The 22802-nt window shown below is 41.5% G+C and overlaps 2 long non-coding RNA genes across 2 annotated transcripts in view; both read right to left on the bottom strand.

Moving 5' to 3' along the window:
- Positions 1 to 4013: 4013 nt before the first annotated feature.
- LOC121143242 lies at positions 4014 to 15440 on the bottom strand. Its single transcript, XR_005880433.1, has 5 exons — positions 13003 to 15440; positions 11989 to 12075; positions 8423 to 8711; positions 7465 to 7593; positions 4014 to 4414 (listed from the first exon to the last, which is right to left on the bottom strand). It is a non-coding gene; the product is annotated as an uncharacterized LOC121143242 (long non-coding RNA).
- A 313-nt stretch (positions 15441 to 15753) lies between these two features.
- LOC121143241 overlaps positions 15754 to 22802 on the bottom strand; it is a 47641-nt gene continuing 40592 nt past the window's right edge. Inside the window, exons 2-3 of the long non-coding RNA XR_005880432.1 lie at positions 20176 to 20298; positions 15754 to 16291 (exon numbers count right to left, since the gene is read on the bottom strand). This is a non-coding gene — a long non-coding RNA (uncharacterized LOC121143241). The remainder of the gene's footprint in view (positions 16292 to 20175; positions 20299 to 22802) is intronic.

Here is a 22802-nt window from a genome sequence, read left to right as displayed (position 1 = left end):
AGCCCTGATACATTAGCATACCCAACAAGTCCACAAGAGATTCATAGTGTTAGTTTTAGGACTTACAAATGGAACCAAGCAAGACAGGTGGTTGTAAATGAGGGGTCACTGAGTGTGCCTGCAAGCAGGCCCTGTTGTGTTAAAACATGCACACTTCAGGGGCTTTGAACCACAGCAAACCCATCACCATCTTTCAGGTTTGGGCTTATAGGGCTCACAGCCAATTTGAATCACAAATAATATTAAGCTAGTCATTAAAGACTATACCGTTTGACCATTTATCATATAGATTAGATGGGGAAACTGACAATAAAGTCACATGGCTTACTCTCATCCAGTAACTTGTATCCCCAATGGCAAGGTCCTTTAGGAGGAGCCCCCATGTTGAAGATGGGGGAGGTGGTTAATACTGAAAGATATGTCATACTCTGTGCATTATTCACCTTACAACCTGCAATGTACAAACCGACATCTTAGCAGCAGCGAAAAGAATACAGCTCTTGTTGAAGGGATATTTAAATTTGCCCAGTCAGCTAAAAGGAAAATCAGTTTTGACTCCTGAATCATCCATCAGTCCAAAACTCACTACTACCATACTGCCTAGTGACTTGAAAAGACATAACTATCACGGGGCCAATCTTGACTGAATTCATTTTCTTTAGTTCCACACTGTCTTGCTGAAGTTTAGAGAACTTTGACACAGGTTCAGGTCCTTTTCTGATTATGGGTAAATGACAACTCAACAACTGCGACTGATTGAAAAATGACACCTAAACATACATGCTTTGAGGTACTTCTTGGCTCCTAGGACACTTAGAAATAATTCAGGTATGTTTTCTTATCAGCTAGATATTTGCTGCCTATAAATTTCTACCTCTGTTCAACATAATATGCTCTGACAGAGTAAAAGTCACCTGGAAACCCTTCAAATGTCCTTAAGAGATTATTTATCTACTCCCATCCCCAAAGGACAGCCAGACAATAGTACATTATTTTTTATTGTTAACATGTGGGGGTGCCAGGCTTGGCTTGTTTTTCTTTTCTTTTTCTTTCTGTCTGTTTGCTCTATGTGATCTTCTCCTGTCTTTCAAATGTAGAGCAAAGACGATCTGTCCAACCTTCCATCATAGTTAGATAAAAGTGAGTTTGTTCTTTAATGAAGCAGAAAGTGAGTTACATCTAGGCAATTTCCTTCCAGGCTTTACGTGGGGACTCTTGTTTACTACACTGGGTTCATCAACCAAATGGTTATTTACTCATATTTCCATCTAGATTAGAACATAACAAACACGACAGAGTTTTTCGTTTCCTTGTGTAAGCACTGGAAAGAGGAAGGTGCACGTTCTTGCTGCTCCAGCACAGACACATCTTGAATCCTGTTTGCCCTCTTGTTCTGCCCTGGTGTAATCCCTGTGCCCTGGATTGGGTAATCATTTTACCAAATAAGATGACTCATCTAACATTTCAGAGTGGTGAAATAAACGCTTCAATGATTCTTGGTTTTGAAAACTCTGGATATTATGAAATATGCCACTTCTTTAGAAATTAAACACAGTTTTCATAAGCCTGGTATTTGAGATATTCTTTCTGGGTTTAAAGTTTCCTTAATAGACACTGGTATTCAAGTCAGTCCTGTATAGTAGGTACTAACTCAAGAATATAGTGAGGAAACCCATTTTTATATGTGATTGCCTTCCTTCAGTTCATGATGGACTCTACCTCCACAAAGGTCCTGAATCCCTTGAAACTCAACTTAGAGTTGAACCTCCTGTCCATGGGAACCCATACTGATATCTTTCTCTTCACATCCCAGACACTGTAACTTATGAAACATTCATTGCACACATCCTAAGCTCTTTTTCATATTATTAATTGCTAGTTTCTGTTCAGTACAAGGTCTTTGATGACAAATTACCAAGGGCATATTTTTGTGTGTCCATCATGGAGCTTAAACATTATTCAATAGTGCAGTTCAGTTGAACAGGAGAGTAATTGTTGATGGCAATGGTCATTACTAAAGAATGTTTCTTGGGAATTGTCTCCAGCAGAAAATTATTCAACTAAAATCAACTACTAAATCAAAGAAGAAAAGCCTTAAGATGGGTGTGGTGGCACATGTCTGTATTATTAGAAATCCAGAGGAAGGGGGATTTTGAGTTCAACATTAAGTAGGGCATCTCAGTGAGTTCCAGGCCGTCAAAGGCTATTCAGCATAATCCAGTCTCAAAAATTAAAATAAAGTGTGAACTTCACTGCAAAAAAAATGGTTAATATAATGTGTGAAGTCACTGCACTGAGTTTGAAAGTGTTGGTGTTTTCTTTTTCTCATTGCAAGAACATCTGAGAACTGAATGAGCTCCTCACGTTTAGGAAATTCAGCCTTAGAGTATATAGTACACTTATTGTTCAACAGGCTTTAAAAATCTTTGCCAATTCATTAACTCATTAATTACTAGCTAAACTGGAAAGCTGAAAAAGAAACTTGCAAAACAGGAAATAGAATGGCTGCGATGGCAGCAGTCTGAAAGCAGACATGAACATCTGTGTTCTAGACAGGTGGGAAAGAGGAATGAGGTCTATTAGGTTATATACTGGGGCTGGGTTTTCATTTTTCACTTATTGCCTGGCTTGTGGCATGGAAAGTGCCTAACTAACTTTATATTAGACGGTGTGTCTTGAATGTTACCTCTTCTGCCAGCCAGCTCACCACACCAGCATTTAATGCTGAGAAAATGTGTAGGAGCGAGGCAGGAAGATAGATACAGAAGAGGTAGTGCAAAACAAAACAGATATTCTCCATTTTAATCAAATGAACCGAAGTCGAAAATTAAAAGAAAATGCTAGAGTTGGACACTAAGTAGCTATAATCATTGGAACTCTAGGATAATACCTAGATTTAAACCTTAAAGAAATCTGCATCTGCTGCCCTCCTGACTTTTATTTTGAAGGGCATCTGTCTTCTGAGGAGTCACTTCAGGTCTCTGTCCCTCCAGATATAGGGACACACAGAGAGATATGCTGAGCTTGAGTGTGGGCTGGAGGCAGCCTCATGCTAACCCACACCAGAAAACTACTCCTTCCCCCTCAGAGCAATCTTAAAATCAATCCAGTGTTTCCTGGAGAGGCTGACATCACCCTCTCCTGTCAGAGAGAAGGACCAAGGCACTCACTTTGTGCTCATTAGAATTCTGTGTACTACACTATGCAGGGACCAGTGCCCATTTCAGGGCAGCTATAAAACAAAGTAATAAGTGTTCTTGTCTCTGTGACCCAGGTGGGGAGAAGAGGTGTCCTGAGGGAGGAGGGCTATTGAAGGAACACCAGAGGGATTCATCAGATAATGCTTACTGAATTCTAAAGATAAAATGAATGTCAGCTGTATACACTGATAAAACTTCTGAGACAGAAAAAAGTTCTAAAGTACTACAAGAATTTTAAGCTGAGGTAGGCCAGCCAGAATGGTGCTTTCTAACTAGGAAATTGAAAACATGATTCGTGTTTCTTTCATTATTTTCGTTAAGTCGTTTTTCTTCTCACAATATATTTTAAAGGGAAAATATCCCTTTAAATATCCTTATGCTATTTGCATAAACATGGAAACTGATTCTCCTAGATCTCTGGTCTGAGTCTGTGCACAGAGCCGTGAAAGCACACTCCTTACCTATGCATGTGGAGGTGTGCCTAGACATTTGTTCCCAGGGCCACTGAGCTCCAGCTGCCAAGGTGGAGGGATTCTGAGGATTAGCTGCAGCTCAGTCTGTCTGATTCTGATGGGGGGAGGCAGGGTGGCTCTGCCACTCCCTTCCCTCCATGTCAGCACTTTTTTTTAAACCATTATATCATCCACCCAGAGGTGCAGAGACTCCAGAGTTCATCCAGAGGCAGAGGAAACTTGCAGTCGAAGGCTCCACTCAGGGTTGAGACAAGACCTCATAACTCAAGACACACAGGCTGAGCTTTCTATAGAAGCAACTGACAAAGAATTCAGAAGAAGATAACCACTTTGGCTTTGAACATTCTTCTGGGGTTTGGTATTTATTTATTTATTTATTTATTTATTTATTTATTTATTTATTTTGGGTGGGGTATTCGTGTAGAGGTCACACATAGAGGTCTAAAGAGAACTTGCAGCAGTCAGCTATTTTTCACCTCTTGGGTTTCAGGGCAGTGAACACCCTCACCCCTTCAGCTGTCTCAATGGCCCTGTTTTGACTTGTGGAGACAGCCGTGTAATCAAGGCTGATCTAGAATTTTCTATGTAGTTGCTGATGACCTTCAACTTCTAATCCTCTCTCTTCAATGCTGGGATTATAGGCATGAGACACCAGGTCTGGTTTATTTCATGTGATGCACTTTGCCAACAGATTCATTTCCAGCCCTGTCTTTGAATATGCTACATCAAAGATTCTTCTCCCTAGACCACAAACAGACCAAAATTCAAATATTCTGATAATTCTGGCGGCAGAGACTATGCTTGCTGTTCTACACACACACACACACACACACACACACACACACACACACACACACTCATGTACTTGAGCTTGCACACACACACAGAGGAACACGTGCTCACACACCCCACCACACACACACACACACATACACACACTCACACACATGTACACAACGAGACACAGGAGAAAGGAAGGGAGAGAGAGAGACAGAGGAAGACAGAGAGAAAGCGCAGGGCCATACATACTGTAAATATAGGGCTCCCATTCTAAGCCTTCTTTGGACAAGCTGCCCTTTCAGGGTTCATTAGAAACAGAACCCAGAATGATCTCAGACTAAACAGCTCCCCTCCCTTATGGGTCAAAAGGAAAGGAAAGCAAGCAGAGTTCTCACAGGAAGTGTTGGTGCTGTGCCTGCCTAGTAGAGAAGGGAGGCAGCTTCCTCTGGATCTACATCCTCTCTTTCAGAAGCAGCCAATTTCCAACTTGAACTGGGTCCTAGGAAAGGTAGCCAGAAAGATCAACATTGTCACTGTCACTGTGCTTGTGAGTAGAGGAATCCCTAGAAATTGTGCCACATAGGATAGGAAGAGGACACCCAAGGCCCTTTGTCTTCTGGTATAGGTCACCCTGCCTTATATGATGACATAAGTATAAAGCAGAATGAGTAAGTGGAGTCTTGGGAACACATGGAACACAGTGATGGGGAATGTCCATATATATATATATATATTTCTCTTATTGGTTGATGAATAAAACACTGATTAGTCAGTAACAACAACAACAACAACAAAAAAAAACAACATTTCGGCAGGGCTACCAGACAAAGAGAATTCTGAGGAGAGGACTCAGAGATGCCTTCAGGGAGACACCATGTAACTACTGGGAAAATAGGACACCGGGTATTCTCCAGTAAGATAAGGTCATATAGAAATATATATATTAATAGTTATGGGTTAATAATTAAGAGAGAGCTAGCCAGTAAGAAACCTGAGCCATAACCCAAGCAGTTTGTGATTAATACAAGTCTCTGTGTGTTTATTTAGGGTTAAACGGCTGTGGAACCAGGTGGAACAGAAACTCTGTCTACCACACAGAGCTCTCTGAACCATCACTCTCTTAGACCAGCTAGGATTAAATTCCAGTTCTGCCACTTCCCTGCTCTATGCCCTATTACAAATCACTAAAGCTCTCTGTGCTTCAGTTTCCTTCTCTACAATTACAACCATAACTGGGTCTACTTCAGTGAAAAATAATCAGAATTAAATAGGGTAAATTTTCCAAGAGCTGAGGATAAACATGCCTTGAACACAGTAAAGGCTACAGAAGTGTTAGGCAAGGTTGCTGGGACACATTCACCTGGTGTCCAGAAGTTTTTGCCTTTGAAGAAAAGAAGCAGAGGCATTATGACTACTGCCCTCACCCTTTGACCAGGCTGAGCCTACCCTGGTAGGACCTATATTCTTTGGACCCATTGGCAGCATCAGAGAGTCTGTACAGGCCAAAGGACCCAGGTGTCCTCCTGAAACATCAGCTCTGAGGAGGAGGCTCATTTGCTCTGCATAGAGATTTAGGCTTCTGTTTCAAACTCTGTGCTGATTCTTATTCATCATTAACATGAGAGACAATATATATAAAGACTTTGTACCTTTTACAGCACAGCTCCATGGATGCACCTTACTGGGGTGGTGAGGGGATGAAGAAAACACACACACACACACACACACAGAGAGAGAGAGAGAGAGAGAGAGAGAGAGAGAGAGAGAGAGAGAGAGAGAGAGAGAGAGAGAGAGAGAAATGCTAGAATCTGGTGGACTAGGCTCTCTGATGGAGAAGCCACAGCACCCTGGAAGCCCAGCATATTTACTATAAACATTTGATCAGAGAAGCAGGGTTATTGTATTTAGATGAACAAGGATGTGTTACTGCATATAGACAAACAAGGAAGCAGAGGTTATGGTATAGAGCTTGATCAAGAGGACAGAGCTGTCCAATTTCAGTGGGTGCAGTCTCTGTAGGGGTAAAGTCCTCAGGTCATAAATTTTCAGGGGTGAAGCTATGGTAGACATTCTCTGCACACACTGTCAACATCTGCACATAGACCCCATCCCTCTGAGCCTCACCCTCGGAACTTTCCACTTTCTCATGGGGCTGAGGCTTTGGGGTCCTTTACATAGCTGTACCCATGTCAACAATAAATTCTTCTGTTCCCCACAACTTTGTTCTTGCTTTGTTTTTTTTTTTTTACAATATTCTGCTTTGTCTTGTTCTGTTTTGTTTTGTTGAGAAAGGTTCTCATGTAGCCCAGGCTAGTCTCAAATGCTCTGTACAGTTGAGGGTATTTTTGATATGTTGACAGTTCTGCCTTAGCTTCTCAAGTGCTGAGGTTACAAATGTGTACACTCAGATTATCTGGTTCTGGGGATAAAACCAGTGTTTTGTGCATAATAGGTAAGCATTCTACCAACTGAGCTACAATGACACTTTTCTTCTTGCCTCTACATAATGTGCCTAATCCTCTATAATGGAAGCATACCACATAAGAAACCTGATGACCAGGTGATACTTGTATGGATGTGAAATCAGGGTAAAAAACAAATGTATTCATATACTTTGGCAGATTCAACTGGGAACATAGTTTTCCATATACAGAGATGACACCTTTCATAAGTGTGGGTATCCAAGTGCGGGTGTATCTGTGCATGTACCCGTGTCCTAAAGATTCCTATGCTCTATACTGGGGCAGCAGAGGACTTCACAGGCCTTCTGAGATATAACCCATCTTTAAAGAAATAACTCAACAGTGAAATGACCAGCCTTTGGGAGCAAGGAGCCATAACATGACATATTTAACTATTCTGAAAAGCTAAGGCCTTCTCTAGTCCACCATTTGCTAGAGAGGTACAAGATGGCAGATTAGGAATTTACTTTAATCAGAGAGCCACCATTAGCATTCATGAGAGCTGCCTTCTTGGCCTTACCTTGATCTGAGTAGCAAAGAGAAACTTACCCTGCCCTCTTTGTCTCCATGGCAACTAGCATAGCATCCTCAAACATGGGTAGAATTGCCAAGGAATGGTATCATTCTATCTCCATTCTTGGGCACCTGACTGCCTTGGGCACTGTTCATCTTTGTAGCCTGGGTGTGAAACCAGAGGTAAAATTAGGGATCCCTGAGAGATCCACTCTACACCTGAATGGACTCTGTAGTAAACCCACCCACACTTGGCACTTAGCTTCCAGCTTTAGCTGAATCACTTCTCAAGTCTCATTTTCAACATCAGCAAAATGGAAATGGTGATGAACACTGGGACAGGAACAATAAATTGGGACCAAAGCCCACCCAGAAAGGAAATGGTTTAGCACCCCCATATCCCCACCCCATTCCTATCTCACTTCCACCCCATTAGCATCCCCATCACCACCCCCAGTATCTACCCTGCCAATCCCAGTGACAATCCTAGGTAATTCCACATTCTGTCAAGTGACAATCAACTATAATTGTTATACTCTATTACTTGGTCTTCATGCACTTTATAGTAGTCTTTCTTTTATTGTAAATGAAAAGGTCTGAAGAAGGCATGCCCTACAGCCATTTCTTCCCTAACATTTGAGTTATCCATAAAATTTTCAAAAATTGAATTCTTCATTTCGTGTTTAGCCGTCACTAGACCAGTTTTTAGAAAGATTGAGAAAAGTTATGTTAGGAACATACCTTTTATATTAGAAAGGCAAAAGATCACCCGTCTAGAGTGCATAGCCTTTTTTTGACCTTCTGAACCACAGAATAAGCACTCTCAACTAGTCATGTCATTTACTATTGGAGACAACTGTGATTAAAAGGAGCCAACAAGGGCAATAGGAAAATTCCAGAAAGCACAAGATGCAGGGCAGGATCCCAAGAGCAGACGTGTGTGGTACAGCACGGGATAAGGAAAGCGGTGAATTTGTTTTCAAACCTTTCATACCTCCAGTCCTGAAGTCTTTCCCATGCTGACTCATCAGAAACTGCCTTGAGTAGCTCCATCCCCCAGGTTTGGCTTTTCTCACATCCTCTTAGACATCCATCCTGTGCTTGGCAAAATGCCATGTTCAGATTACCAGTCACATCAGCCAGCTCCACAGGGAGGTGGAGAAAAGCCTGCTAATGACGACTTCTATCGGCAGTTGCTAGGGAGCTGCTTCTCCGACACTCGGTAAGAAGCCAGACTCTGTCTTCGTTGTCTCCAAAGCTGTGTGTCCTTTGGGGAGGGGAAGCTACATACATACACATAAAACAAAAATCCCCACATCTCTGGTATAATCCGTTTACTATTTATCAGGGCTTTAATTTAAAAGTAGAAGTTGCTGGGGTGGTAGATCATACATATAATTTTAAACACTTGTGAGGTTGGGACAGAGTGATTGCCACAAGTTCAAGGCCAGTCTGGGACACATGGTGAGTTCCAGGCCAACCTGGAGTATATAGCAAGATTCTATTTTAGGAAAACCAAATGAATCAATGAGAGAAAGGCAACACTGTACTGGTGTGAACGTTGAATGTTTGAGGTGGGGTATTCATAAGTAATTATCCTATATGTGGGGTAACTACCTTGAGAATGAAGACAAGGTGGGTTCTGAGAGAACCTACCTACCTGTGAGTTGTTTCTTTAAATCCAGACAAGGCCAATCAAATTGGATAGGAAAACTGGATTGAATGCTTTTCAGTTACTAATGTAGCAAAGTGAGACTACACAACGAGAAAGTATCAAAACATACTTCACTGTCAATAAACATACAGGCTGATGCTAGAGAAAGCCAGGGGAGCACATGGTGACATGAGAAGGCTTTGCAGCAGCATGGGGCCATCTTGGCCCTAACTAGACAGGAACAGTAGATGTTACTCAGCAGGGAGAACCTAGGGTCCCCAGAAAAAACATCATGGAGAGCACCAGGAGTTACCAGCCACAGAAGCTTACAGTCCTGTTCAGAGCCATGGTGGCTAGAATTGAAACCTCATTCTGAGGAACAGAAGATGGGCACAACCAGAAAGTCAGGTTCTGAGGCAGTGATACCAGCCCTGGTCACCACATCACTCTATTATCTCTGAGCCAATGAAAAACATCCAGTAATCCCTAACAACATAAAGTTGCTGCTGAGGAAAGGAAAGGCAGTGGCCAAAGAATCTTATTTGAGCTTCATGATCTAGACACAAAACAGGAAACTGTAACAATGCCAGGTCCACTAAGCAAACCCAAGGAGAGAGGGGTGATGTGTCATAGGCTTTCCTTTCTCCTAGGGGTAAAAGAGCCTTCCTTTCCTTCTTGTCTTTCCAGTCCTCACACATCATAGTTCATCAGAAATTCACTGGTAGCTTTCATGAGGCTCCAGGTCTGCAATGGGGCTGCCCTTTCTTCTCCTGCCTGGTCTGGTGACTGGCACAGTAAAGACAAGTCCTCGCAATTCACAAGTTCCCTAGCCCCAAGTTTCTTTCTAAAGACAGAGACAGCCCTGTGAAGCCCTGCTCTTTGTTTTTTCTGTCTGGTTATCCCTATTAGAATCACCTGGTTCATAAGCATCCCTTTGAAAAGCTATTCCAAATTGGACACCTGTCACTTAAGAGTTGATCTTTTGCTTTGTGTCTTGTGTTCCACGTTGACTAATTAAATTGTCTCACAAAGCAATGTCTTTATCACAGCATCTTCACACCTGTGTCATACGTTGCTCACATTTATTTTCCTCCCCCACTGCCCTCCCCATTCCCTCGCTGGAACTGGTTGCCCATCTCCTTCTGGTTAGTCTCCTTTCTGCTTTCCTACTGGAAACATTGTGTTACTGTCTGTATTCCCCAACTCTCAAAGGCCTCTTCCTCCTCTCTCACAACCTCTTTCCTGGTTTTGTGATTTATAAACACGAGTACATGAATGCACAGACATATACACACATACATAGATGTATAATTTTTAATTTAGGTTCTGCACGTGGCAGAAAACATGTATTTATCTTTCTGAGTCTGGTTTGTTTTGCTTAACATGATGATCTTCAGTTCATCCACTTTCTTGCAGATGATGATTTAAGGCTGAATAAAATTCCATTGTGTATGCCATATTGTCATTTCCAATTCATCTGTTGATGGACATGTAGGCCAGTTCCATATCTTTGCTCTTATGAAGAGAGCAGCAACAAACAAATATTAACATGCAAGTATCTCCATGCTATGTTGACTTAGTGTCCCTCAGGTATTTATTTTTCACATGTATATGTATTGTACATGTACACATGCTCATACAGGTGTGTATGCATCCATATTTGTTCATGTGATTGTGCCTGGAGGTTACTGTTGGTAGTCTTCTTTAACCACTCTCCACCTTATTTGCTGAAACACAACCCTGTCTTGGAACCTGGTTACTAAGCAGGGGGGGCATCTTCCTGTCTCTGCCTAACCAGCACTAGATCTACAGATATGCATTTCTATACCCAGATTTTTATGTAGATTCTGAGGTTTCGAACTTAGGTCTTAGGTCATGCTTTTGTGACTTAAGTTTTTTGTATCCTCCATACTGATTTTTGATGGTGGTTGTTCAATTTCCCATTCCTATTAATAGTGAATAAGGGCTTCTCTTTCACTACATCCTCACCAATATGTGTTGTCATTTTTTTCCTGGTGGTAGCACTGAGTCTTATTCATCTCCTAAGTAATTAAACTCTGCCTTTTATTATAACTGTCTGTCTTCCTTCCTTCGCACTTCCAGCATGCAGAGCAAGAACGGCGGTCTTTTTCATCATTGTGTCATTCACGGAGGCTGGGATTGTGATGTGCAATAAGAAGACATAATAGGTGAGCAAGATTAATTAGGGTAACAAGTGAGCTCACATCCTTAGTTTCTTGACAGTTTATACAGTGTTCTTAAGGGGCAAGATGTACTATCTAGACTATCTTGAGAGACTGACCGGAATGATGCTTTATTGTGGCTCACAATTTTAAGGATACCATGCATCATGGTGGGGAGGCATTTGGGCAAGAATATGAGTCAGGTGGGCACATTGTCTCTGTAGTCAAGAAGCAGAGAATGATGCTTGCTAGTACTCAGCTTGCTTTCTCCTTTTTACTTGATGTCAGTCTAGTGAATAGAACTACCCATAAGAGGGTAAATCTCAACAGTTACACCTTTCTGGACTTTTCATGGTAATTCTAGATACATTCAATCTGATATTAAAGATTTCACTTCACAACATTCTTTATAGAAAGAGAAAAACACATTACTTATTGGCCTCTTAGGTCAAGTGTAGCAGGAGAACAACATTAAAGGTGTTAGAGCATTTGACTTCAGTGTATCTTACATGGACATAAAAATAAAGCCCACAACCCAAAACCAAAAAATAAAACAGTACAGTACTGTCATGAAAACAGGCACATGGACCAGTGAAACAGAATGAAAGTCCTAGAAATAAACTTACACTAAAGTTATCTCAAGAAAATGCATTGCTTTAAGAAATGGTGATGTGAATACTGACTGTCCACATATAGAAGATGGAAACTAGACTTATCACTTACTGTTAGTAGGAATCAACTCAGGACTGGCTAGATGGCTCAGTAGGTAAAAGTACTTGTAGGCCAAGCTTGATTGCCTGAGATCAATCTCTGAAACTCATATAAAGATAGAAGGAAAGAATTTACTTCAAAAGTTGTCCTCTGAGTCCATATGCACACCCACTCTTATAATGTACACACACAATAACAATAAAAATAGAACTAATTTATGAATCAGCTTATTACTCCAGGATATGTACCCAAAAGAATCCAAGATACTTGAATGCCCACATTTGTAGCAGCACTATTTACAATAGCCAAATTATGGAATTAGTCTAGATGTGTATCAACAGATAAATAAAGCAAAGAAAATCCTGTGTTTAAACATAATGGGGTATAGGCAACTATAAAGAAGAACAGTGTTGTTCCATTTGCCTCAGAATGGATGGATCATTATTTTAAGCAAAATATGCCAGACTTGGGAAAACAGGTGTCATATATTTTCTCTAATATTTGGAATTTCAGGTTATAAAAAAAGAAACAAGTTTTTAATGAACATGAAAGTAACAGGGAACCTATTGAAACATAGAAGGGGAAGCAGGATGAAGGAGATAAAGGAGGGCTATTGGGGTTAGATTCAGTTGAAGTACCTGATAGGCACCCATGAAAATGTCACAAATGAAACAACCAAATTGTACCACTAACAGAATGCTGAGGAAGAAATATACTGCATATCTAGGTGTGGTGAAAATTCACTGTGAATTAGTAATAAGAAGACTGCCCCAAAGAACAATTTTCTTTTTTCTCTTCCTTATTCTTTTGTTTTCTTTTTTGTGTTTGAAATAGTCTCATGTAGTTCAGGCTAGCTTCAACTCCTAATGTAGCTGAGGATGACTTTGAGATCCTGATCCTCCATGCTTCTATATCCTGAGTACTGGGAACATGGGTGTGCACCAGTGTTCATGTTCTTAATGACAGAGAATGTCCAGATCACAAACAGAAAAATACACAGGAACTTGTTCAGCTACTGCTACTAACCTTGAGATCCAAACAGCATAAACCAGTGCTCATATGGTCAGCAGCTTTCTCATTCAATTTCTTTCCATGGGAAGTAGCTGCCACAGTAAACAAGAAGCAGTGTGTGGACGGACTTCCATCAACGGCTGGGATTCAAATGACTGTCTCTTGTACTAATATCCTTCTTTGAAAGCAATGAAGGAAAATGTAAAACCCTAGCAAAAAAATGTAAACTATCAGTGTCATCCTGGAAAGTTACCAATGTTTTAATATCCATTTCTCCTGAAAATCTGCTAAGCCCAAAGCCTTGTAGCATAAAAATTGAGTTCATGGTCTGCTATGATGTGAACAGCCCGGTGCCACACACAGTCATCATGCTTTTCCTCCTGTGGTGGACTGAAATGCTCTGAAATCATGAGCCAAAATATCTTTCCACCCTTAAGTTGGATATCAGGTAAGTTGGACACACACAGCAATGTATAAGTAACTAATATCAAGCCCCTACTGACCTGGGATTTCCTACTTAGAAATGGGTCCCTCTAGTATTTCAGGTAAGAGGCTGATGAGGGCTGCCTGACTTATTTGTCTGCTTGTATTCGCAGAGGGAATTAGTAATAGGTTCCAGTGAGGGATAGGCTTGTTTACTGGGGCCACCTAGAGATAGCACCCTTGCCCAGCATCTCTAATCACGACTATCTGCAGGAGAGTCAGGGGGTTTGGAGGGAGACCAGGGACAGCATGAACTTTCGATGCCCTTTAAGTTTTACCAGGGAGGCAGGCCCTGCTTCTGTGAGATCAGCAACAGCAGCAACTCTTAAACTCTTTTACTGCCTCTCTGGGGCTTAAATTAACCTGAAAGGCCTTCCTTCCCTGGCCAAGCCTCAGCCCAGGGCCAGGCTACAAGATAAGACTTTCCTTAATTGAGATCTTTGCAGAACAGAAGTTGAGTCATGTCCCCTGGAACCAAGCTAAGTTTTTTTCTTTCCAGTTATCGTGGAGGATTTTATGAATGCATGGTTGGAAGCACATATCTGATTTCCAGTGTCCTTGACAGACTCCTTCAAAAACCACTCACCTTCACACGCTAAAGGCAAACTCCAGAGTCTTCCAAGACTGTGACTGCAAACAGAGCATGCCAGCCTTAGCTGACACTCACCACCAAGGACAGGTCACCCATCCACCATCTCTATCAAAAGGACACTTTCAAGATGTTTCCAAAGAGCTCTACAAAAGTCCTGATCTGTTCATTGATACCAGAGAGTACTGAAGACTGTCAGGTAGGCCCACGGATTTTTACCCATTTTCCTCTCCTGTTGTCACTGCTGCTCTCAGAAATAATATAGAATAAAAGTGAATTCATAGTTATGTATTTATATGTAAATATGTATATATGCATATACATGCATTCACACATATGTAAAGTCACTATTCCTAGAACTATTCCCAAAGGAAACTGTCTCTTAAAATGGTATTTCCTCCAAAATAATAGACTGGGATACAATGTTCATTGCGAATTGAAGTATTCAAAATACTCAGAAGGCAATGTTCTCACAATCCATTTTTCCCCTCTTGAATGAAGCAGCAACAATGAAAAGCAAACAAAAACGATCAGCATTGCAGCCAGGCCGGTTGGCACAGGCCTGTAATCAATCCTAGCACTCAGAGAAAGAGGCAGGAAGATCAGGAGTTCAAGATCAACCTCAGCTACATGAAGCAAGTATAGGCTACAAGAGATCTTGTCTTTAAAACAATAAAAACAGTACAAAGATTTTTGCATTTGTGAGGGCATGTTTAAACTAAGTTGATATTCTTTGTAGAGGAAGAACAGTAAAATAGACACGAAGCCTACCTCCATGTCCAAAACAAATGTCCTTCAGGAGTTCACCTTAAGGAGGCTAATTTAATCTGTTTATTTCTAGTGTAATACATGACATCAAGGAAATGGTCTTAGCCACAAAGGGCATGCAATTAGACTTGATATACTTACCTACATATCTACAAGAAGCAGGGCTGGAGAAACCAGGCCAGAAATGAGCACTGTCAGAGGGGACACACTCAGTTCTTCTAAGTTCAGATGCCTGGGGGTCTCCTTCTGAGACTGACTTGTAGTTAGAGATAATAGAGTCAAAATACTGATGCTGAGTCATGAGAAAAATGTTGGGTCACATCTGACCCCGTGCTTCCTACCAATGGAGGAAGAACAACACTTGCTGGATATTTATCCTTTTTACAGTGGTTTTCAGAAAGCTTTGATACAGAGAATGGTACTGTAGAAACTAAAGACTGAGTGCTAAAAGAACCTACAGTCAAACTCCAGCACCCATATAAAAAGCTAGGTACAGTTGCATGTATTTGTCATCTCAGATAGGAAGATACAGAGACAGGAGGATGGCTGTCACTGACCAGTCAACCTAGTTTAATCTGCAAACTCAAGGCCAGTGAGAGACCTTGTTTCCAAAACCTGAGGTTGACTTCACACACACACACACACACACACACACACACACACACACACACACACACACACGCATACACTGACAGTACTGGTCTCTCAAGTGACTAATATTAATGTCAGTTTTTCAAGAACTAAGAAGAACAAGAGGAGGATCTGCCAAAGGCTGCTCTCTTCCTTTCCTAACCCCTGTGTTACTTTTAAGTGCAGGAGTCTCCTTATCTTCAGAGAACACCTTAAAGTAAACAGTAATTGGGTAAGCATGTTATTAAACTCACATATTAAAAGTGGAAAATAAGTTTCTGAAATACAAGGGGTCATTTGCTTCAATTGTTTATTTAGGCGTGCCAGACACACCTCTCTGCTCAGTAAGACAGTGGCAAAAAGTGGATCTGTTCAAACAACATCCTTCTGTCACCACCCAAATTTGCTGAGGTTCTCTGTAAAGTCTTTTTTGCTTGTTAATAAAATTCTTGGAGGTGTCACACCAACTACATTTGTATTTGTAGCTGTGCACATGAAATAACGTGCATGTGGAGGGTAACTTTTAGGCATTGGTTTTCTTCTCCTGCTACATAGATTCAACGATGGAACTTAGATCATCAAGCATGGTGTGGCAAGTGTCTTTATCTAAACGATCTTGACAGTCTTAGAAAAACTACATTTTTATTGTTTGTTTGTTTGGTTGGCTGGCTGGCTGGCTGGCTGGCTGGCTGGCTGGCTGGCTGGCTGGCTGGCTGGCTGGTTGTTTGGTTGGTTGGTTGGTTAATGTTTATAGACATTCATTCCACAGCCCAGGTTAGCCTCACCACAGCACAGGATGGCCTTGAACTTGAAGTAGTCCTCTTGCCTCCGCCTCTGAAATACAGGAATTATTGGCATATTCCAAGGTCCTGACTATTGATTAACTATGTTTATTATAAAGTAACAGTTGTGCCATACAGTTCCAGACTCAAGACATATCCATGTTAATCGGAACCCATAATGACCACCTGGACTGTTAAAAAAAGATCAAATGGAGTGTGTGTGTGTGTGTGTGTGTATGTGTGTGTGTGTGTGTGTCTGTGTGTGTGTATACAGTTATGGGTGAGTGTACACAGTAGATAGAGTAGTCCACAGAGAGATCCAGAGATCTGTTTTACTCCACTGACAATAACATTGATACTCTCCATAATAAAAATAAATATGAGACTTGAAGAGTACTCTTCATAGGTAAGAGTACTCACTACATGAGGGGCTGAGTTTGGATCCCCAGCCCCCACGTGGAAGAAGTTGGGCCAATGTCTGCCTTTATCCCCAGCACTCTGGAGAGTAGACACAGGAACTCCCTTGGTGCTTGCTGGTTGTTCAAGGATCAGTGGGAGGCCCTGTCTTAGAAGAACAAGACAGAGAGTAGACAGAACAGGGCACTGAACATTTTCCTCTGGTGCCATATTTTTGTGTGTAGTCACATGTACCTTCATGCACATGTTCACCCAATTACACTTATACATACTGAAGGAAGAAAGGAGGGAGGGAGGAAAGGAGGGAAGGAGGAGACCAGTCATTTGGATCTCTCTTGATGGAGATCAGATTCTGCTTCTTATTGGCTGTGCGATTTTGAAGGGGCTTGTTAGCCTCTTTGATTTGTGGTTTTCACATGTAAAATAAAGGGAACAGTAGTTATCTAACCAGTGTAGATGATTATTACATCCCACCAGAGAGAGAATGATATAATAAATTATTACTCATGTTTTTCTTTATTATTGGTTTATCAATATCCTTTAAGGTAATCTATGTCTACCCGACTTGAAGATATTCTGGTTTTCAGCCTAAAGCAAGCACTAAGATGTGCTGAAGAGGCAAAGAAGGAAGGGGTTCAACGCTTTAAACACACAGATTGGCACACTGAAGACCCACTGCCAGGGTGAGGTAGAAGACAGATCTTCGGCTCTGTGAAAAACTCTCCTGAATACCCAGATATTTTTAGATAATTTTCAAAATGCAAATCTGACATATGCCAAGAGGCATAGAACAAACACCCAGGAATATTTTGCTTTGATTTTACACTGGTTATTTTTACAGATCTGTCTTGCTGTGTGGATTTCATTGTGAATGAAATGAAGCTGCGATCTTGCTTCCATGGAAACCAGTTTCTTTGTGATTGGCTGAGCCGTTTCCAGGCACTTCAATCTCTCAGAAAGGACAAGGACTGTTAATATTTAACAGATGCGGTAAAATCCACCAACCCTGTGACATTTGTTATGCAACTCATATTAACAGAGCAAAAGCGATTCAAAGCCAACTTAACATCTTCTCACCCTGAAGTACTCTTGTGGACTTTTTTTCCTTGTTAGAACTCTAAATAAAGAAACACAGCAGTGGGAGTAGAGCAGGAAAAGCTGGACGAGGAAGCCATCACCACCCTGAAGGGGATGTGCCAAAGTCTCATCTCACTTGGGATGGATGTGGCCTCTGTTCTGTTTGCTTAGGAGATAGAACAGATTTTCAATGAGCAAGATTTGTCCAAAAGAAATTTTTCTACCATTTCCTCTAACATACAAATATAAGGAATCATGAACATGCAGGGGTGATTTACTAGGTAAGCTACATGGAGCAAGCAGGAAGAATGAAATGACCAAAGGAGACAATGTGTTTCCCAGAGTGAATGGAAAATTAGAAGGGATTTTTGTTGTTTTGGTTTGGTGGGATTTGTGTGTGTGTGTGTGTGTGTGTGTGTGTGTGTGTGTATTTATATTTGAAACTCCTATGGTGCCTTGAATAGGCTGGTTTAAACCCCATAAACAGTTGACCTGACAAGGGTTAGCTCTTGAATCCCAGACTGATGCCTAGGAATCCAGCATGGGACTGACCAAGACCCCCTGAATGTGGGTGTCAGTGAGGAGGCCTAGGCAACCTACTGGCCTTGGGTAGTAGATCAGTATTCATCCCTGGCATACAAATGGACTTTGGGTGCCCATACAACAATGAGAGATGCTCTCTCAACTTAGACTTTTGGGGGAGGGTGTAGGCCCTGCCCTGGATGAAATGACAGACTATGGACACCCCCATGGAGGGCCTCACCCTCCCTGGGGAAATGAGAGGGTATTTGGGAGGTTGGTGGGAGGGCATGGGAGGAAAGGAGGGAAAGGGAGAGGGACCTGGGATTGACATATGAAGCAACCTTGTTTCTAATTTAAATTTAAATTTAAAAATAAAAATTAAAAAAGAAAGAAAATAAAAGGCTATTTTTTCATTAGCCTTTTATTTCATTAAAAAAAACAAGAAAGTGTTCTTGGGCTGGAAAGATGAGTCACTGGTTAAAAATACTGGCTGTTCAAGTCCCAGCACTCACACAGCTATCTCAAAACCACCCATAATTCCAGTTCTAGGGGTTTCAGTGACCTCTTCAGACCTTCATGAGCATACAAATGTTGGACATACCTACACTTATAAAATAAATAAAGAAGTGATTTGAAAGGAGGAGTCTTAAGAGCAGGGAGGGTCTGAGGATGTGGCTCAGAAACTAGAGTCCTTGTCAAGCACGCACAAATCCCTGGGCTCAATACACAGCACGACATGAAAGCAAGCATGGTGGCACACACCTGTAATCTTATCCCATGGCAGCTAGAGACAGGGAGATAAGAAGTTCAGTTGTCAGCTATAGTGAGTTCTGGACCATCCTGGATACATGAGCCCAGCAAAACAGAAGTTAAAACACAAGAGAGCCTTGGCTTCCAAAATTTAATTTCCAGGTACTCATCTCTGAAGATGGAGTTTCTTTCCAGCTACTTCTAATTGCTAATCTAATGTAATACTGTATATATAATAACATCTCAGATATGACCAATTAATGTAAATGTATAAAATACTGCCAGAACATACATTAAAATATTAACCAAGATTATTTTCTCTGGGTTTATAGAGTTTTGTTTTTTCTTTAATGTATATAGTATTATCTCTACATTTTTGCACAAAAGATATGTTATTTTAAAAATAAAAATTATGTATTATAGAGAAAGCATCAATATTTTCTAGTATCTTCTTTGTAAAAAAATGATCTTTTGATGTATCACAGGGTTATCCAATTAAAAATGGCACATATCTATGATCTCTTTCCAGGTACACTGCAGCCTGTAGGAAGGTATTGCAGACAGTAGAATCTCACTTATCTATAGAAAGATGAAAGCCAGGGATCAGCCAGCTTGTCATGCTATGAATTAGAGCTTGAAGGTGTCTAGAGATCTGAGGTACAAAACACTTAGATTATATACCACTTATACATTGATAATTTTCATGTTATTTTAAACCAAGTCACAAATCCATTATCATGCTTTGACTTCTCCTGAATGTGACACATTGGTGATGTAGACTGTCTTAGGGTTATTACTATCACTATGATAAACCTCAGTGACCAAAAACAAGTTTGGAGGAAAGGGTTCATTTGATTCCCAATTGCAGTCTATTATTGGAGGAAGTCAGGGCAGGAACTCAAAAAGGGCAGGGACCTGGAGGCAGAAGCAGATGCCATGTAGGGATACTACTTACTGACTTGCTTCCCATGGCTTGCTCAGCCTGCTTGCTTATAGAACCCAGGACCACCAGTCCAGGGGTGGTCCCACCCACAGTGAGCTCCCCAAGCCATCAATCGCTAATTAAACTTCCACCTCTGCGATGACACTAGTTGTATCAAGTTAACATAACAGTAGCTAGCACACATACACAAACATTCCTATAATAAAGATCAGCATTGGGGTACATACCTGTGGGGTACACGCCTGTAGTCCTAGCACTGTGGAGTTGGAGGCAGGATGATTAGGAGGTCAAGTTCATCCTTCCCTACATACTGAGGTAAAGACCAGCCTTAGAGACCCTGTTTTAAAAAACTAAAAGAAAAAGGCATAATGAAGTTTATTATTTTGTATTACTAACACCACCCCCCCAAAATTAAAAAGACAAGCAGCTAATAAACATTTGTTAAGTAACTTATAACAATTCTTTGTTATAATCTTTAAAGCCATTTATCTATGCAGTTAAGTGTCATTATGAGCTAAAAGAGGTACTTTGAATTTTTCTTTCATCTATTTCCCCAAATTTGAAACTCAGACACAAAACAGACGCGCTTTCGTAGGCATCAGTAGAGCTTCATTTAGGGCACAGTTTAAAGGTTGCGGTTCATATAGGGCAAAGCCTGGACAGCACACCAGGGAGCTGCGTCTCCAGGCCCAGTGGATAGAGAGGCAGCTCCTTCTGCTTCAACCGCTGCTCCAGTCTTATCCTAGAGTACTATCAACAGCCAGGGAAGGTGCAGAGTCCTGATGTGCACGTTTGAGAAAATGAAGAAATGGACATCTAGCTGCCCACAGGAAAGAGCCTTTACCTTCCGTTTTCTCGGGTTGCTCGTTTGTTTTAAGGAGCCTGAATCCCAAGAATCCCAATTCATGTACATGAATTAAGTGGAAGATGGCCCTTGCTCCTGACAGACACAGCCAGGAGAATCCAGTGTTTCAGATTCATGAATAAAGTGGGGTTTGCCGGCATCCCTCCCATTCAACCCCTGCAGGAGTCCTCTCACAAAAGCAGCCTACGCACACTGTCTGCCCCATCGCCTTTCATGAACTGGAGACACAATAAAGTTGGGTCTCTTTAACTGGAGGGTATTTTATATGTGCTGTGTGTATGTGGGTGTGCGTGTTTGCATATGAAAGCCAGAGGACAACTGGGAGTATCATTCCCCAAGCACCATTGGTGTTTTCTTGACAGGGTCTCTCACTGCCCGGCAGCTGTAAGCAAGGCCAGCTTGCCAGCGAGTCTCCAGGGATCCACTTGTCTCTGCCCTGTGTGTGTATTTTACATCCTGAGCACTGGGATTACCGGAGAATACACCACACCTAGCAATTTTCTCCTGTAGTTCTGGGTTTCAAACCCAGGTCTTGCCAGGCAGTAGTAGCACACACCTTTAATCCCAGCATTTGGGAGGCAGAGGCAGGCGGATATCTGTGAGTTCAAGGCCAGACTGGTCTACAAAGCTACACAGAGAAACCCTGTTTCAAATTAAAAAATAAAAAAACTCAAGATTTGTGTTTGTTTGCTTTCCTGCTTGCAAAGTAAGCACATTACCAGCTGATCCATCACCCCGGGCGCTGGAGGCAATTTTGAGTCTTTGCCAAAAAAGTATCATTTAGTTAATGATACACACACACACACACACCTGATTAATAACAAAGATGTGATTTAGAGAGCAGAGTTATACAAAAAAATCTTTTTCTTAACTAAAAAGAATAAAGTAATTCCTACCTCTTCCAGTGAGGGAACAGCTTAATGATGGAACATACATCATGCCGACACCTGGCCCTGATTGTCTAATAAAATGCTGGTTCTCCGCCATTTTGCCTCGGTCATACTGAGCTGCTGCTGATGTTGTTTTTAAAATCTAACTCTTTCTTTCCCTAGACCCAAAATCTCCACATTCCCCCATACAGGGTACAAGCTCTATTTCCTCTCCCACTCCAGTGCTCTCTGCCTCATGAATTTTAGAGTAGCAGGCAGCGTGCCATCTACTCTGAACCCATCTGGAAGCACTGCAAATTAGTTTTGTGTGAAATGTGAGTGCAAAACTCAAAGCCAGCTCTGACTTTATATTTTATAATGAGACTGAAATTTGGCCGGTGTTTGTAAAAGTCATGCCAGCATTTGCTAGGGGTCTATGAGCAAAAAAGTCCAGATTTGCTGAGAGTGAGGAAGCAGTCAGGCCTGTGTCTGAAATGTCGCTTTGAACGCTGACCCTGAAAAAAAAAAATGAGTGAAGCTGATTCACAAGACTGGGGGGACATGTGTGCAGTCCTGTGTCTCCACAATGTTGGGCCAACCATCCTGTAGCTGATCAGATCTCTCCCCTCCAGATGAACTGAGGAGACAAACGAGCTGCTTCATAGTCCCTGAGGGTCCTGAGAGCAGCAGTCAGCCTTCTCAACTATGCTTTCATGGATGCATAGAGAATTCACCTGCCATCCTGTGACCAAATTAAAATGCAGTGGGAGGAAGGCAATCACACTTTTCCAGTTATGGCATTGATCACTATGGAATAGAGGGGCAGATTCCAAAATACCTTTTATCTGTCTCTAAGACAGCGGTGACTCTCCCAGAGACTCTACTCCTATAATCTCACCAAAAAGGACCCTGCTGTGTTTATAGTTTAATAAAGCATATTGTAGTCATATTTCTCTGATCTGGTGTAACTTGAGCCAGTAGCAATTTGTACAGGGAAAAACTGCAGGTGATGATTTAGCATGTGATATATATGGAAATTAGGGATAGGCATGATGACCTGAGTTTGTTCCCCAAAACCCACATGTGTAAGCAGAGAACTGACTCCTGAAAATTGTCTTCT

The sequence above is a fragment of the Mesocricetus auratus genome, unplaced genomic scaffold, assembly GCF_017639785.1.
Source record: "Mesocricetus auratus isolate SY011 unplaced genomic scaffold, BCM_Maur_2.0 Super-Scaffold_100011, whole genome shotgun sequence".
In the NCBI taxonomy this organism is placed as follows: Eukaryota; Metazoa; Chordata; class Mammalia; order Rodentia; family Cricetidae; genus Mesocricetus; species Mesocricetus auratus.
This window is presented reverse-complemented; position numbering and strand designations above follow the sequence as displayed.